The sequence below is a fragment of the Nicotiana tabacum genome, chromosome 5, assembly GCF_000715075.1.
Source record: "Nicotiana tabacum cultivar K326 chromosome 5, ASM71507v2, whole genome shotgun sequence".
NCBI classification, from domain to species: Eukaryota; Viridiplantae; Streptophyta; class Magnoliopsida; order Solanales; family Solanaceae; genus Nicotiana; species Nicotiana tabacum.
This window is the reverse complement of record NC_134084.1, coordinates 49,072,606-49,088,024: the sequence shown is the minus strand read 5'-3', so window position 1 is coordinate 49,088,024 and position 15,419 is coordinate 49,072,606.

Genomic DNA, 15,419 nt, shown 5'->3' with positions numbered 1-15,419 from the left:
CGCATCCCTTCGCTAACGCGTAGCCTGCCTTGCAAATATGAAGGATAAATTTCCACCTTCCTCAGCTGACTCTTCGTGAACGCGAGGGTCCACTCGCGAACGCGAAGAGAAAAATACCTGCAACTGCTGAAGACCAAAATCTGCAACTCTCTTCAACTTTAAATGATCCGTTCAACTCTCTGAAACTCACCTGAGGCCCTCGGAACCTCAACCAAAGGCACAAACATACCCCAAAACCTCATTCAAACTTGTTCCAACCCTCGGAACTCCCAAAACAACATCAAAACACCAAAATTACATTGGATTTAAGTCTAAAAATTCTAAAACCTTCTCAATTCTGCTTTTGATAAAAAAAACCCGACCAAACCACGTCCGAACAACCTGATATTTTGCACACACATCCCAACTGACACAACAGAACTATTGTAATTCTCAAAATTCCATTCCGACCCCTATATCAAAATCTCACCCATCAACCAAAAATTGCCAAAAATTCTATTTCGCCAATTCAAGCCTAAATCTACTCCGAACCTCTAAAACTCATTCCGATCATGCTCATAAGTCCCAAATCACCTCCCGAAGCTAATCATATCATCAGAACTCACATTCGAGTCGTCTAACACAGAAGTCAACATCCGGTTGACTTTTCCAACTTAACCTTCCTCAAAAGAGACTAAGTGTCTCAAACCTTACCAAAATCATTCCGAATTCGATTCGATCAACCCGATATCCCAAAACATGGATAACAAGGCATAAAGAAGCAGAAATAAGGGAAAACGGAGCGGTAACTCATGAGACTACTGGCCGGTTCGTCACATCCTCCCCAACTTAAACAAACATTCGTCCTCGAACGAGTCAAGAAACATACTTGTAGTCTCAAACAGGTGAGGATATCTGCTCCACATTTCCCGCTCGGTCTCCCAAGTAGCCTCCTCCACGGGCCAACCTCTCCACTGCACTTTCACTGAAGCTATATCCTTTTATCTCAACTTTTGAACCTGTCGAACCAAAATAGCAACTGGCTTCACATCATAAGTCAAATCATCATCCAACTGAACCGTGCTAAAATCCAAAATATGAGACGGATCCCCCAATATACTTCCGGAGCATAGAAACATGAAATACTAGATGCACACTCGACAAGCTGGGTGGCAAAGCAAGTTTATAAGCCACCTCCTCAATCCTTTGAAGCACCTCAAAAGGCCCAATGAACCGAGGACTCAACTTCCCTTTCTTCCCGAATCTCATAACACCCTTCATGGGCGAAACCTTCAACAGAACCTTCTCACCAACCATGTAGGACACATCTCGAACCTTCCTGTCAGCATAACTCTTTTGCCTCGACTGCGTTGTACGAAGCCTCTCCTAAACTACCTTCACCTTTTCTAAGGCATCCTGCACCAAGCCTGTCCCCAATAGTCTAGCCTCACCGGGCTCGAACCAACCAACTAGAGATCTACACCGCCTCTCATATAAAGCCTCATACGGAGCCCTCTGAATACTCGACTGGTAGTTGTTGTTATAAGTAAACTTTGCAAGTAGTAGAAACTGATCCCATGACCCTTCTAAATCAATGACACAAGCACGTAACATGTCCTTCAATATCTAAATAGTGTGATTTGACTTTCTATCCGTCTGAGGGTGAAAAGTTGTGCTCAACTCAACCTGAGTGTAAAACCCCGGAAAATTTTGCCAAGTAATTTAAGATTTCGTGGTGCCAAGGTAGGCTAATTAATTTATTTTGTGTGCAAATGAGGATTCATGATATAATGGATATCAATTGGATATGTTAATAAGCGTATAAGTCATATTATTAGTGACTTGGGGTCTAAGGAGAGGCCTATGTCTAAGCCAAGTTGGAAAATTTCATAATATACTAAAGTTGTAAATGAGTGTGCACAAGACCTCACTTTGGACAATCATATCTCCAGTTATATAAGGATTTGTGTGATGAACAACATATCAAATTAAATCCCTTTGGGTCTAGTTTCCAACGCATCAAATCGTTCGTCATTTGGAGGTGTGTACAGAAAGTTACAACCATTTTACTGGGCATGTGCCGCTAGTGTGGCCTTAGCGCGGCCACGTATATTGCGAAGTATTCTGCCTCGTTAGCGCGGGCGCGCTAGTGGCAAACCTCTAAATACACCTAAGGACAGGAAATTAGAGGATTTAAGTCATTTTTCAAGACTAGGGCATCCTCTCCATCCCCAATCCGACAAAGGCATCCAATTGCACACCTAAATTGAGTTTTTAAGTATTTTTTCATGGTGATTTCACTTCCCAATCACTAGTTACAACATGATTTTGATTGGATTTCATAGGATTTCTTCAAAATCTCAAGAACACCCCAAAGTTGTCTTTCAAGATTTGATCTACAAGAGGTAAAATTTTACCCTTAGACTTACATATATGGAGTTATTATGGAATTATGAATATGAATCAAGTATTACAACTTATGGTATGGTGATTGGAAGCCATAAATTCCCAATTTAATTACATGACCATGGTAGGGATTTAAATGTGATTATTTGATGGAATTTTGTTGGTTGGGTGTGAATGGTTGATCACACATGTGGTGTTAGGAGTATAAATTGTTAAAGAATAATGGTGGGATAAATTGTTGGTTAATGGTGATAGTTGGATGAACCAATACTATAGTTATGAGGTGTAAATATCTATAGCTACAAGGTGTTTGATAATTTGCCTAAATGGCTTAAGTTATGGAATTTATTACTAATATTGTCCCTATTGAATGTTGTAGTGTAGATTGAAGTTACTTAAGTGTATTGGATCATTGTAGTATCATTAAAGGGCAAATTTCAGGTATGTATGGCTCAAAACCCCCTCTTCTTAGAAATTGATCTCCCTTGGTGTCCATGCAAATGTTGTTAAGACCGAAATTTAATTAATGTATTGATTATTACTTCATATGAATTAGTGTTGCAAAAATATATAAGTGAAAGGTGTGTCTCAATGTGTTCAATCTGCTATCCTTGGAAATTTAAGGATGTGAGAAGAATGTGAACCATGTGTTGAAATGCTTAGAATTCAAGTTAAGTTTAAACTTATATTGTTATGCCAAATTGTGTGAGAAAACTCGTTATAGTTGATCCTCCTAATTGTTCTTATGTGTACTAAATGTATTTGATTAATTGTGTCTAGTTGTTGGTAAAGTATAAAGATGTTTGAAATAAATCAAATGAATTTGGGAAATAGAGCATGGCCAACGTGTCGAGAACTTGAATTATAATTGTTCCTAGTGATGCCTATGACATGAGGAAATATGAAACAGATTATGAAATGAGCCTTGACTTCACTTTCCTTAAATGACTTCAACAATAAAGTGGCCTAAAGGCTTTTACTCAATTTATGCCCATAAGTGGTTGTTCGAGATAATGATTTGCCTTATAAGTACCTCCAATGTGATCTGAATTGTTACATACACCGATGTTTAAATTGTATATTGTCGTGATTGAAAAGGAGCAATTCAAGAATGATTGGTGCAATTGCTTGTTTATGATTTAATGTCTATTTCTATTATGGTTTGGTGTGTCCCCTCCTTTTTGTAAGAACCCTTTTAGGTTTGAAGTTCCATTGATAATGAACTTGAGATGTATTATTTCTGAAATATTCTATATGACCATGATTCATATGTCTTCTCATGTGTTCTTGACCTCTTGAATTTAATGGCTTGTTGTTGAGATTGATATTGATGTGAAATATGTGAAAAGAACTCGAATTATGAAATACGGCCAAGTGCCAAGTATGCTATAATGATTGTGGCCCCAAGTGCCAATGAATATATATGTGGAACCTATAGACGGGCTATGAAACACATAGGTGTATAATATGATATGTGGATCCTATGGACGGGCTATGAAACGCATAGGTATATAATATAATATATGGACCCTATGGACGGGCTATGAAACGCATAGGTGTATAATATGATATATGGAGCCTATGTATGGGCTATGAAACACATAGGTGTATAATATAATATGTGAATCCTATGGACGGGCTATGAAATGCATAGGTGTATAATATGATACGTGAACCCTATGGACGGGCTATGAAACGCAACCTAGAGATATGGAAATTATGTAAAAGCCATGTGATCCCTTTTATTTGATGATGTGGTGATTGTTTAAAGCTTTTGTTAAATCCTTATGATTTTCTTGCCCTTGTATGATAGTTCTTTCTAATGAGATGGTGTTTAGTTATACATACTAGTGCTATTCGACGGCACTAATGTCCCTTTTATCGGGGGCGCTATATCTTTAAATGGATGTAGGTGGTTCCATATCAGGCAGTGTCAGTCGCAGCTAGTGATACATCTTCCTTTCAGCTGATTTGGTGAGCCCCATTTTATTTCGGGGTCCTGTATCATTCGTTTATCATGTACGTTGTATTTTGAGATATAACTGGAGCCTTGTTGCCGGCATTGTTATCACCTCTTTGTATCCTTAGAGGCTTCGTAGACATTTGTGTGGGTTATATCTGGGTATTGGATAGGTCAATGGACCATGTTGTAACCTTGTACTTTTTTGTTCTTCTACACTCTAACTTGTATGGAACCTTGGAAGTTTAACCACGTTTTAAATGTTGTGAAATAAAATGAACTAAGATGTGGAATGTACTATCTTTCCTAGTTTAAATAAAGGTAAGCACGGCTTCCTTATTCCTATCGAGTTGGGTAGATAGTGGTTGATAAGGCTTGCTCAGTTGGGTTCACTCGATTGAGCGCCGGTCGCGCCTCCTGAAGTTGGGGCGTGACAAACTTGGTATCAGAGCCTAAGGTTTTAACGTGTCCTAGGATGTCTTGGAGCCGTGTCTAGTATAGTCCTTCTTATCGGTGTGTTGTCGACCACATCTATAAGTTGGAGGCTACTTGAGCATTTAGGAATAACACCCTTCTTTGATATTCTGGGTCGAGCAACAAAACTTGTTATGAAACTATTCATCCTCTAACTAGTGCATTCCTTCAAATTCCAGCTGACTTGTACATGGCACCTAAAGAGGGCAAGAACTGGCCAAAGAGCCAATGCTACCCCAGGAGAGGCAATCGATTCCGTAATTGATGATGTGGATGAGAACCCGAGGTGTGAGGACATTCCCCCAACTACTACACTGCCTGGTTCCACTACACCAGTTCATATATTTGCTGAGGGTGCTAATATCCCTCCCACTGATATTCCTGTTCCGCCTCCAGCCCCAGCTTCCGATTCTAGTATTTCTGATGGGGATCTTAGGGGAGCTATCTAGATGTTGACTCAGCTAGTGGCCACTTAGGCCCAGAGGTTAAATATTGCACCTAGTTCATCTAGCCAGCAAGGGGATTCCACCAGTTCTAGGGTAAAAAGATTTCTTCAGTGGGATCCTCCAGTGTTTACGGGAGTAAATCCTGAGGAAGACCCCCAGGATTTTATTGATGAAATGCACAAGACCCTCAGGGTTATGCGTGAAACTGAGACAGAGGGAGTAGAGTTGGTTTCCTTCCATTTGAAAGGGGTGGCTTATTCATGGTTTGAGTTGTGGGAAGATTCCCGTGAGGAGGGGATACCTCCGATGAGTTGGAGTGAGTTTGCCGACGCCTTTGTAGATTATTTCCTTCCTGCTGAGACAAGTGCAGTCTGTGCAAGTATGTGATTGGTCACAACAAACTCAACCTCACACAACGGTAGGAAGAGCGGGCGCTAAGACTTTTACCCGAATAGTGTTATCGGGGTCAATTTCCACAGGGAGCTTGGAATGGAGTTGCGTATTTGTTCACACTAGGAATGCATGTTTGATCCTAATTGTACTTCTAACATTTTTGGGGGTTTTTGTTTAATAACTACTATTATCAACTACACATTTAAGCTAATTTATGCTGAAGGGATATGTTCTAAGTTGTGATTAATATAGAGAAAGGCACTAGGGTCGTGGCATTACCTAGGTGGTTAACTAACAGGTAGAGACTACTAATAATAGATTGACATATTTGGGATCAATGTTACAACCATTGCACAATTGTACCCACTCTCACACCTCTCGGTAAGGAGAGCGAATTTGCCCAATTGACTCTCTCGAGACCAATTGGGTACGCCAATTAGACCAAGCAACTTGGGTTCAAGTAGGGTGATTACTCTCTCGAGGTTTAACCCGTTAATTGGGACTACCATTTCTCATGGGTCCACCCCAATTTCTTATTGGGTCAATTTTGGGGTCATAGACTCTCTTTCTTAAGAAGAGTCAAGCCCCACTAAGCTAGAATCAATGTTTGCAACCATCAATCCTTAATTAAACCATAAAATTAACCCAAATAACAAACACCCAATATCAATCTATCATTAAGAAGCAACACCCATTAATTACCCATACTAGGGTTGAGCCACAACCCTAGCTAATGGGTTTAGCTAGACATAATTAAAGAAGAAACTGAAGAAATAGAAGATGAAACAACCATATTAATTAATTACTAATGTTAAACTACAATAATCTATGATGAAACCCAGCTATAAATGCCCAAAATAGGCCAAAACATAAGTCTCACGAGTTTAGCAGCTATCAGATGTACCAAACTTAACCTAAAAATGGTAAAATGTTCTATTTATAGTGGGCTGGAAAAACTAGACAAAAATGCCCCTACGGGGTTAGTGCGGACCGCACAAAGTTGGCACGCGGCCGTACTGGGTTGCTTGACCTCTGAATCTTGCTCTATGAAGATGGTGATGTGGACCGCACAAAGTTGGAATGCGGCCGCATGAAAACTGGCGCGGACCGCACAAAGTTGTTGTACGGCCACATGAATGGTTTTGGCAGCTTCTCTGAACTTCACTGACGCGGACCGCGTGACCATAGAGTGCGGCCGCATGGAGACGGACGCGGGCCGCATGAAGTGGGATGCGGCCGCGTGGTTTTCTTCTGGAATATGACACTCTCTGAACTTCTTGGACGCGACCGCATAGCAAGATTATGCAGCCGCATGAGTGAGACTCGGGCCGCATGAGGTGGGACGTGGCCGCATGAGTTTGACTTGTAGTTTCTCAGTATCTGAACTCCTATGGTGTGGCCGCATGACATGATGGTGCGGTCCGCACCAAGTTCTGAATGTCCTTGCTTTAATGATCTTTGACACTTGAGCAGGTTTCACTCCGATTTGAGCCGATCTTTGACGATTTATCACTTATAGCTCAAACCTGCAATCAAGCGCAATCTGTAAGCATTTTGGGACTATTTTGTAGCAAATTACACTCAAAGCGCAGGCAAGTATGGGTATAAAACATGTTTAAATCCTAGTTATCAACTCCCCCAAACTTAAACCTTTGCTTGTCCTCAAGCAAACAAAATAAGACCCACCCCTCAAAGGCAACATCCAAGCAATTTCAGCTTATCCTAAAGTAACCTCAACAAGCATCAATTGGGACTAACAATTGCCCTCAATGCGAATGCATCATTAACACATTTAAACTTTGAAAACTTGTGGATCAAGTGTGACACAAGAGCATCAAGAGTTGACACATTTCATCAAAGAACTTTTCTCAATTTCTTTGGTCATTGTGGAACCCAAACTCACACATCCTCAACTCTCCCTAAGTGAACCTCACCTTTTAGAGTATTTACACACAAATCGAGTTTGATGGATTTTCACTCATCTCTCTCAAGGAAGAGGCCACAAGTCCGGCTCTAAGTACTATATGCCTGCCCCTTATGTAAGTATCCATTAATGTAGGTTCCCTTCAACTCAAAATCATGTAGGGCTTTGTGGAGTCATTGTGAAGGCTTTTGGGTAAGGGTAGGACATATTTTTGTTCAAGTGGGTTTAATCTTCCCTTAAGCACTTCTTTTGATTCATTTTGGCATACTTTCTTGACTCATTTGAGTATTAACTTCTTTTTCAGGGGGTTAGAGAGACACATTGTCACCCTTTCTTATGCAATTCAACACATTTCTCCTTTTTCTACTTTTTCCACACCCTTTTTCACTTTTTTTTTCTTTGAATCCCCCTTCTGACCTTATTCAATTCGGTTTTTCTTTTTGTATTATCTTTTCTTTATTTTCATTACCTTTCTTTTCTTTTGCTTTTGTACCTTTTACCACATTGTTTCCTTTCTTGTCTTCCCCCCCCAAACTTAAACATTTACCATCTACTCAAGGGAAGATTTGGGTGCCAAGAGAGGGTATCATTAAGAACGGGTATAGGTTTGTAGCTTTAGTTCTTAAAAGAAGAAGGTTCAAGGCTCAAAAGGGTTAACTAGGGATCGGTTCATTGGTAGGTCATGGAATTGTTCAATCTTAGCATTTTGGTTCAAGGAGAGCCTACAATCACTTCTCAAGCCAAATTTCACCTATTTCGCCTCAACAAACATTCGGGGAAAGTTCTAGACGATCGGCTCGGGACTTGGACTCGCAAATCGAATTCTCACCACACACACTCAAGGATTGCTAAAGATATCGAGTCTAGGGCCCACAATGACCTTAGTTACGATTCAAGCGCACAAGGGTCCAATACGACCACATGATGACTGTTTGGTCAACACAAGAGTCTCAAGGCCACGACTTTCACCATCCTGAGCAAAACATTATGTCTTTGACCATAGGATCAAAGGCAAATGTGTTAGGCCCAAGTGAAGCTTTGCCTGATGTACCTTTGATTGCAAAACTTGAAAATCAAAAAAAGAAAAATCAAAAACAGACTCAAACACTTAAGAAGGTTGTCACGCTATCTATCATTGGGAAGAGCCACCCTATTCGCACAACACTCTACCCTTGGAAAGAACCGTGGCATTAAGAAAACCAAGGGCTTATTGCAAACGCCAAAACAAAACAAAAGAGCTACGAGCCTACTATGAAGCTAAAAACGAAAAATTTTAACGAAAATAGAAAAACTGAATGAATATGTACAATAGGGGAGTAGAATATACAGCGGGGGGAATGGATATGTACATAAAGTAGAAAAGTAACTAGAATGAAAAGTTATATACAAGCCAACTATCAATTAGCAACATAAGCTAAGAATCAAATAAATATGTACAGTCATCCCAAATGTATCAACCATCAAAATAGTAGGGCGCACCCTTACGAATAAAATCTGGCATTGTCCCCAATGCCATCTACGAAAATAAGCATATAAACAGAGAAAGGATATAGAGTGGCTCCTCAAGCCTGATCCGTCATCATGGGCTGATCAGTGGTCCCCTGGTCCTCTGTACTGGCGGGAACCTCAGACTGGTTCCCGACCTGCTGCTGCTCTGCTGCTGGGACAGGGGTCAGGTCATGGACCGGCTGAACATCTGATGGAGCACTGGAAGTATCCTCTTGAACCTGTGCTACCTCTATCACAACACCCTCAGTGCTAGGAAGCTTCCTCTTCTTCCTTGGGTGCCTAGGCTCCTCCTCATGCTGTGGCTCCGGTACAACTACTACTGGTGGAGGTGCTGACTCATCAAAGAACAAGTCTAAAGGCAGTTGGTCTGCCTTTAGCTTGTCAACCTCAGCTCGGAGCACCTTCACCTCTTCCTTAGATGCCCGGGATTTTCTCATCTTCTTGTGTTCTCTGGCAAGCTCCTTTAGAGCTTTGCCCTGTGCATCAACTGCCTTTGTCAAGGCAGCCTGAGTAGCTAAAATCTTCTCCTGGTTGGCCAGGAGTGTCTTCAATGTCTCCTCAATGGACTGAGGAATCTCAACGGTGGCTAGAACACACTGGGCTGCAACTGTGGTAGCCAAAGTGGACAACTTGGATGTCGAGACTAACATCCAGTTGTTCAAACTGGCTAATGTCTTTACTAACTGCTGGGCCGTGAAGGGGTTGGATTTGGAGGTGGGAACCACTAGGCCAGTTGAAGAACTGGGACCCGCAGAGGAGGATGGGATGTTCGGAACAGTAGTGGCAGCAGAAGTAGGTGGCTCGACAGAAGCCTCTACCGTAACTGGCTCCTAAGACTGGCCAATCGAAGCAGAGGTGGATGCTTTCCCCTTCTTATCCCCCTTCGGGTTGTCTGGCCCCTGAATACTAAACCATGAAAATGGGGACACCAGCCGGACTCCAACATCGAAGGGGTATTTCTTCACCTTTGCATCTTCAAAGTACATTTGTGAGGGTGTTCGGGTAGGGGTAGTTTCTGTCCGTATCAATGCCAATGGATGTGATCACACTACACATAACATTCCCCATATTGATAGGGAAACTTGCCATAATGGACGCAATGAGAACCGCTCGGGCGATTGGAATGGTCTGGTCATGTTACTAAAGGTCCAACCCGTTGCATACAAAAGTTAACCATCCTCTCGCCTCAAAATTGAGGTCCTTTCGCAGTATTTTCTTCCCCACCTGAATCCACTTCAGAATAGTACCCGGCTGAGCTAAGAACTGTGCCACCCAAGGACGAGCTTCCTCTTTTCAACTCTAACTTCTCTCTGTACAGAGAGTCATCCTCCTCATTGAAACCCAAATACACGTTCAACGCCTCTCCCGAGAACACTATCTTCTTATCCCGCACTTTGGTTGCAATTCACCGTTCTTTGGTGTGGGCCACATTGCTGTAGAATTCCTTCACCATATGTTCATTTGCATCGACCAACTCATATTTGAAGAAATCCCACCCCACTCTAGTAATAAATTGTTCATGGACTCGGGGAAGGTAGGGTAGCAAATCCCGGGTGACTACTCTTCTTTCTGGAATCACCTTCTTCTTGGGCCACACTTCCCGGAATTTATGAAAGGCCACTTCGCTGACAAATCTATCCTGCCATACAATTGGGTTTCTAGTTCTTTCAATTCCCCTAACTCCAAGTACCCCACTGTCCGGGACCTCCTCATCACTCTTTTTTTTATCTTCTGCACCCTCCCCGGATTTTGAAGTTGTGGGGGAGGTGGAGTATTTGGCACTGCCTGCTTCTGAGCCCTCATACGACTCAGGTTCTATAACAGTTGGAGATTTAGCTGGGCCTGAAGGGGCTTTCCCGGAATCAGTTGAGACATCCTGGAAGGGGAGGTACTCACTCCCCGACTGCTCCTCATCACTCACCACCTACTTTCTTGTTTTTAGCTTTGGTTGGGGAGTGAGTTTCTTCAATTTTTCTTTACCTCCCCGGGAGGGGTCACGTCCTCGTCCGAGTTGTTTAGCTCCATTCCCTCGTTGTTTAACCATTTTATGCACACAAATAATTCTAATATTATTAGTTCAGGTAATTGCAGAGTTTAAGTACAGAACAGAAACACAGACAGAGAACAGATGATAGCAGTGTGGACCGCACAAACAAGGCATGCGGACCGCACTGACCAAGTTGGGAAATGAACACCTCTCTGATTAGGACCATGCGGACCGCATGAACAAGGGGTGCGGCCGCGTGGGGGCCAACGTTGTCCGCACAAACTGGTCATGCGGCCGCATTGGCCATACTATTAAAAACTAGTGCCCTCTGAACCTCACCCACGCGGACCGCGCAAACATGGGCTGCGGCCGCGTGGGGCATGGAGCGGACCGCACAAACCAGGCATGCGGCAGCGCTGGGAAGTATCAACCTTTAGGCTCAAGGCTTACGCGGACCGCGTAACAGAATGATGCGGTCACGTAAAAGGCATGCGGACCGCATAATCAGGGAGTGCGGCCTTGTTGGGCTTTCATTACAGGGGCAATTAGGGTTTTACAAAAAAAACTCAAGTCTTTCACATTTTAGCATCCTACTTTGTCCCTACTCATTTATAACATGCCCATCATTTCAAAGAACAACATAAAACTATCCTAATCATGAAACGAAGAAGTTATGACTAGGGAAACATGTATAAAGTTTAAATTAATACTAAGTATAGACTAATGTGAGAGATATGTTACCAGGAAAGCGAAGAAATGCTCTTGATATTATCAATAAGAAGGGTCTCTGATGTGAACAGTAACTTTTAAGGCTCAGGGGTCAATTTTTGCAAAAAGTTCTAATGAAAACCCTAATGGCCTATTTATAGGAAACACATCGGGGCCGAACACTTACCGTCTAGTGCGGCCGCATGAACACGACCGCGGGCCGTGCTGGGACTTTACCATTTACCTATTGCTGAAACGAAGGCACGCGGACCGCATGAGACGGGCCGCGGCCGCATGAGAACCACGCAGGTCGCTCAAAGTGGGACGCGGCCGCGTGAACGCAGTTCAGAGACTGATCATTCTTGGCCTTTACCGGCGCGGACCGCACAAACAAGGGTGCGGCCACACTAGCCATCTTCAGAAACTTGGCAATATTTTCTTTGGCCGGTGCGGACCGCACAAAGTGGGATTGTGGCCGCACGGTCACTGTTCAGAGACTCTGCACTTTTTGCACTGGTTCAATCACAATTCCTACAACATCTCACAAACCATTAGCTCAAAAATCCTAATCTACAACAGAAATCAAAAAGAAAGAAAAAGACATGGGTTGCCTCCCAAGAAGTGCCTGATTTAACGTCGCGGCACAACGCATGTTACCATCAAAGTCACTTCAAATGAATGAGTGCCACCACATGGTTGTCATAAAACTTTCCCAAGTAATGCTTGACACGATGCCCATTGACCCAGAAAACTTCACCTTCTTTGTTCTTGAGATCAATAGCACCAAATGGGGTTACACCAACAACTTCAAATGGACCACTCCACTTAGACTTAAGCTTTCCCGGGATAACCTCAACCGGGAGTTGAACAGAATAACCATGTCACCAACTTTGAATTCCTTCCCTCGGGCATACTTATCGTGAAGGTACTTCATCTTGTCCTTGTACAAGGACGAGCTAGAGTAGGCATGAAATCTAAACTCGTCTAGTTCATTGAGTTGCTCAACCCGGAGATTCGCAGGGACATCCCATTCTAAGTTCAATTTTCTCAAGGCCCACATAGACTTATTCTCCAATTCCACCGGAAGATGACAAGCTTTCCCAAACACCAACCGGTACGGAGACATACCAATCGGGGTCTTGTAAGCTGTCCGATAGGCCCGAAGAGCATCATCTAATTTCTTCAACCAATCTGTCCTATTGGCATTGACAGTTTTGGACAAAATACTCTTGATCTCTCGGTTGGAAACCTCTACTTGGCCACTCTATTGAGGATGATAAGGAGTGGTCACCTTGTGTTTTACACCATACTTGGCAAGCAATGAATCAAAAGCCCGGTTGCAAAAATGAGAACCACCATCACTAATGATAGCACGTGGAGTGCCAAACCTTGTGAAGATACTCTTTTTCAAGAACGCCACAACACTTCGAGCTTCGTTGTTGGGCAAAGCAAAGGCTTCGACCCATTTTGACACATAATCAACCGCTACCAAGATATAGGTGTTCCCACAAGAACTCACGAACGGCCCCATAAAGTCGATACCCCATACATCAAAAATGTCCACCTCTAGAATTGTGTTGAGAGGCATCTCATCTTTTTTTGAAATCCCACCAGCTCGTTGGCATTCATCACATCTATTGACAAAATCACTGGCATCTTTAAACAAGGAGGGCTAATAGAAACCGCAACTAAGCACCTTAGAAGCCGTCCTCACCCCGCCATGATGGCCACCATAGGGAGAGGAATGACAAGCCTCCAAAATACTCAATTGTTCTTCTTCCGGGACACATCGGCGAATCACACCATCGGTGCAAATCTTGAACAAATATGGCTCATCCCAATAATAATCCAAACTATCCCGCTTGAGCTTCTTCCTTTAGTTAGAAGGGAGCTCATACGGGATTATACCGGTCACAAGATAATTTTCCACATCGGCAAACCACGACATATCATGCATAGATACCGCAAGGAGTTGTTCATCCAGGAATGCATTATTGATCTCAAGGCCGTCAGAAGGCCTCCCCTCTTCCTCCAAGCGGGACAAGTGGTCTGCCACTTGATTTTCACTTCCTTTCCAGTCCACAATTTCTAGATCAAACTCTTAAAGAAGTAGCACCCATCTCATCAACCTTGCTTTTGAATCTTTCTTGGTCATCAAATACCTAAGGACGGCACGATCGATATGGATAGTCACTTTGGCCCCCATAAGGTATTGTTGAAACTTTTCCATGGCACACACAATAGCTGGCAACTCCTTCTCGGTGACTGTATAGTTTCTTTGAGCTTCATTCATCGTCTTGCTTGAGTAATACACCAGATGGAACATCTTGTTGATTCTTTGGCCCAAGACCTCCCCTACCGCAACATCACTAGTGACGCACATGAGCTCAAATGGCAAGCTCCAATTGGGTGCAGTAATGATAGGGGTAGTTGTCAACTTGTATTTTAGAAGCTCGAAAGCTTCCATGCATTTCTCATCAAAGACAAACTTGGCCTCCTTCTCTAACAACTTGCACAACGGGTTAACTACCTTAGAGAAATCTTTGGTGAACCTTCGGTAGAAACCCGCGTGACCCAAAAAGCTCCTCACCCCTTTGATAGAAGTAGGGGGAGGTAACCTTGAAATGACTTCAATCTTGGTTTTGTCAACTTCAATACCTCTCTTCGAAATTTAATGACCCAATACAATACCCACTTCTACCATAAAATGGCATATTTTACAATTGAGAACTAGGTTTGTATCTTCATATCGGGCCAACACACGATCCAAATTTGTCAAGCATTCTTCAAAGTAGTCCCCTACCATGCTAAAATCATCCATAAAGATCTCCAATATATCTTCCACCATGTCGGTGAAAATTGCCATCATATATCGTTGAAAGGTCGCTGGGGCATTACACAATCCAAACGGCATCCTCGAAAATGCGAATGTGCCGTAAGGACAAGTAAAGGTCATCTTATCCTGATCTTCTGAGCCGATGAGAATCTGATTGTACCCCAAATACCCATCTAAAAAGCAATAGAATGACCGACCCACAAGACGATCAAGCATTTGGTCAAGGAACGACAACGGGAAATGATCATTGTTAGCATTGGTTACCACAGTCATCCCGCCCTTCTTCGGTACGCATTGCACCGGAGAAGTCCATGAGCTGTCAGAAATAGGATACACCACACCGGCGTCAAGCCACTTGATAACTTCCTTCTTGACCACTTCTTGCATAGCTTCGTTGAGTCTCCTTTGGTGTTCAAGTGAGGGCCTCGCATCCTCCTCCAATATAATCTTATGCATGCAAAAGGTGGGGCTTATACCCTGAATATCTGCCAATGTCCATCTGATCACCCTCTTGCGCTTTTGTAGAACCACCAAAGTGGCATCAACCTGCACGTTAGTCAAGCAAGACGAAAGAATAACAGGCAAAGTGAAATTAGGGCCCAAGTATTCATACCTAAGGTGAGGAGGAAGTGATTTAAGCTCCAACACCGGTGGCTCCTCAATAGATGACTTGGTTGGGGGAGTTTTGCAATTCTCAAGATCCAAGGATAACTTCCTAGGCTCATAAGAATATGAGCCCATACCATGCAAAGCGTTAACACATTCAACTCTCCCGGCATCATCATCAACATCCATGC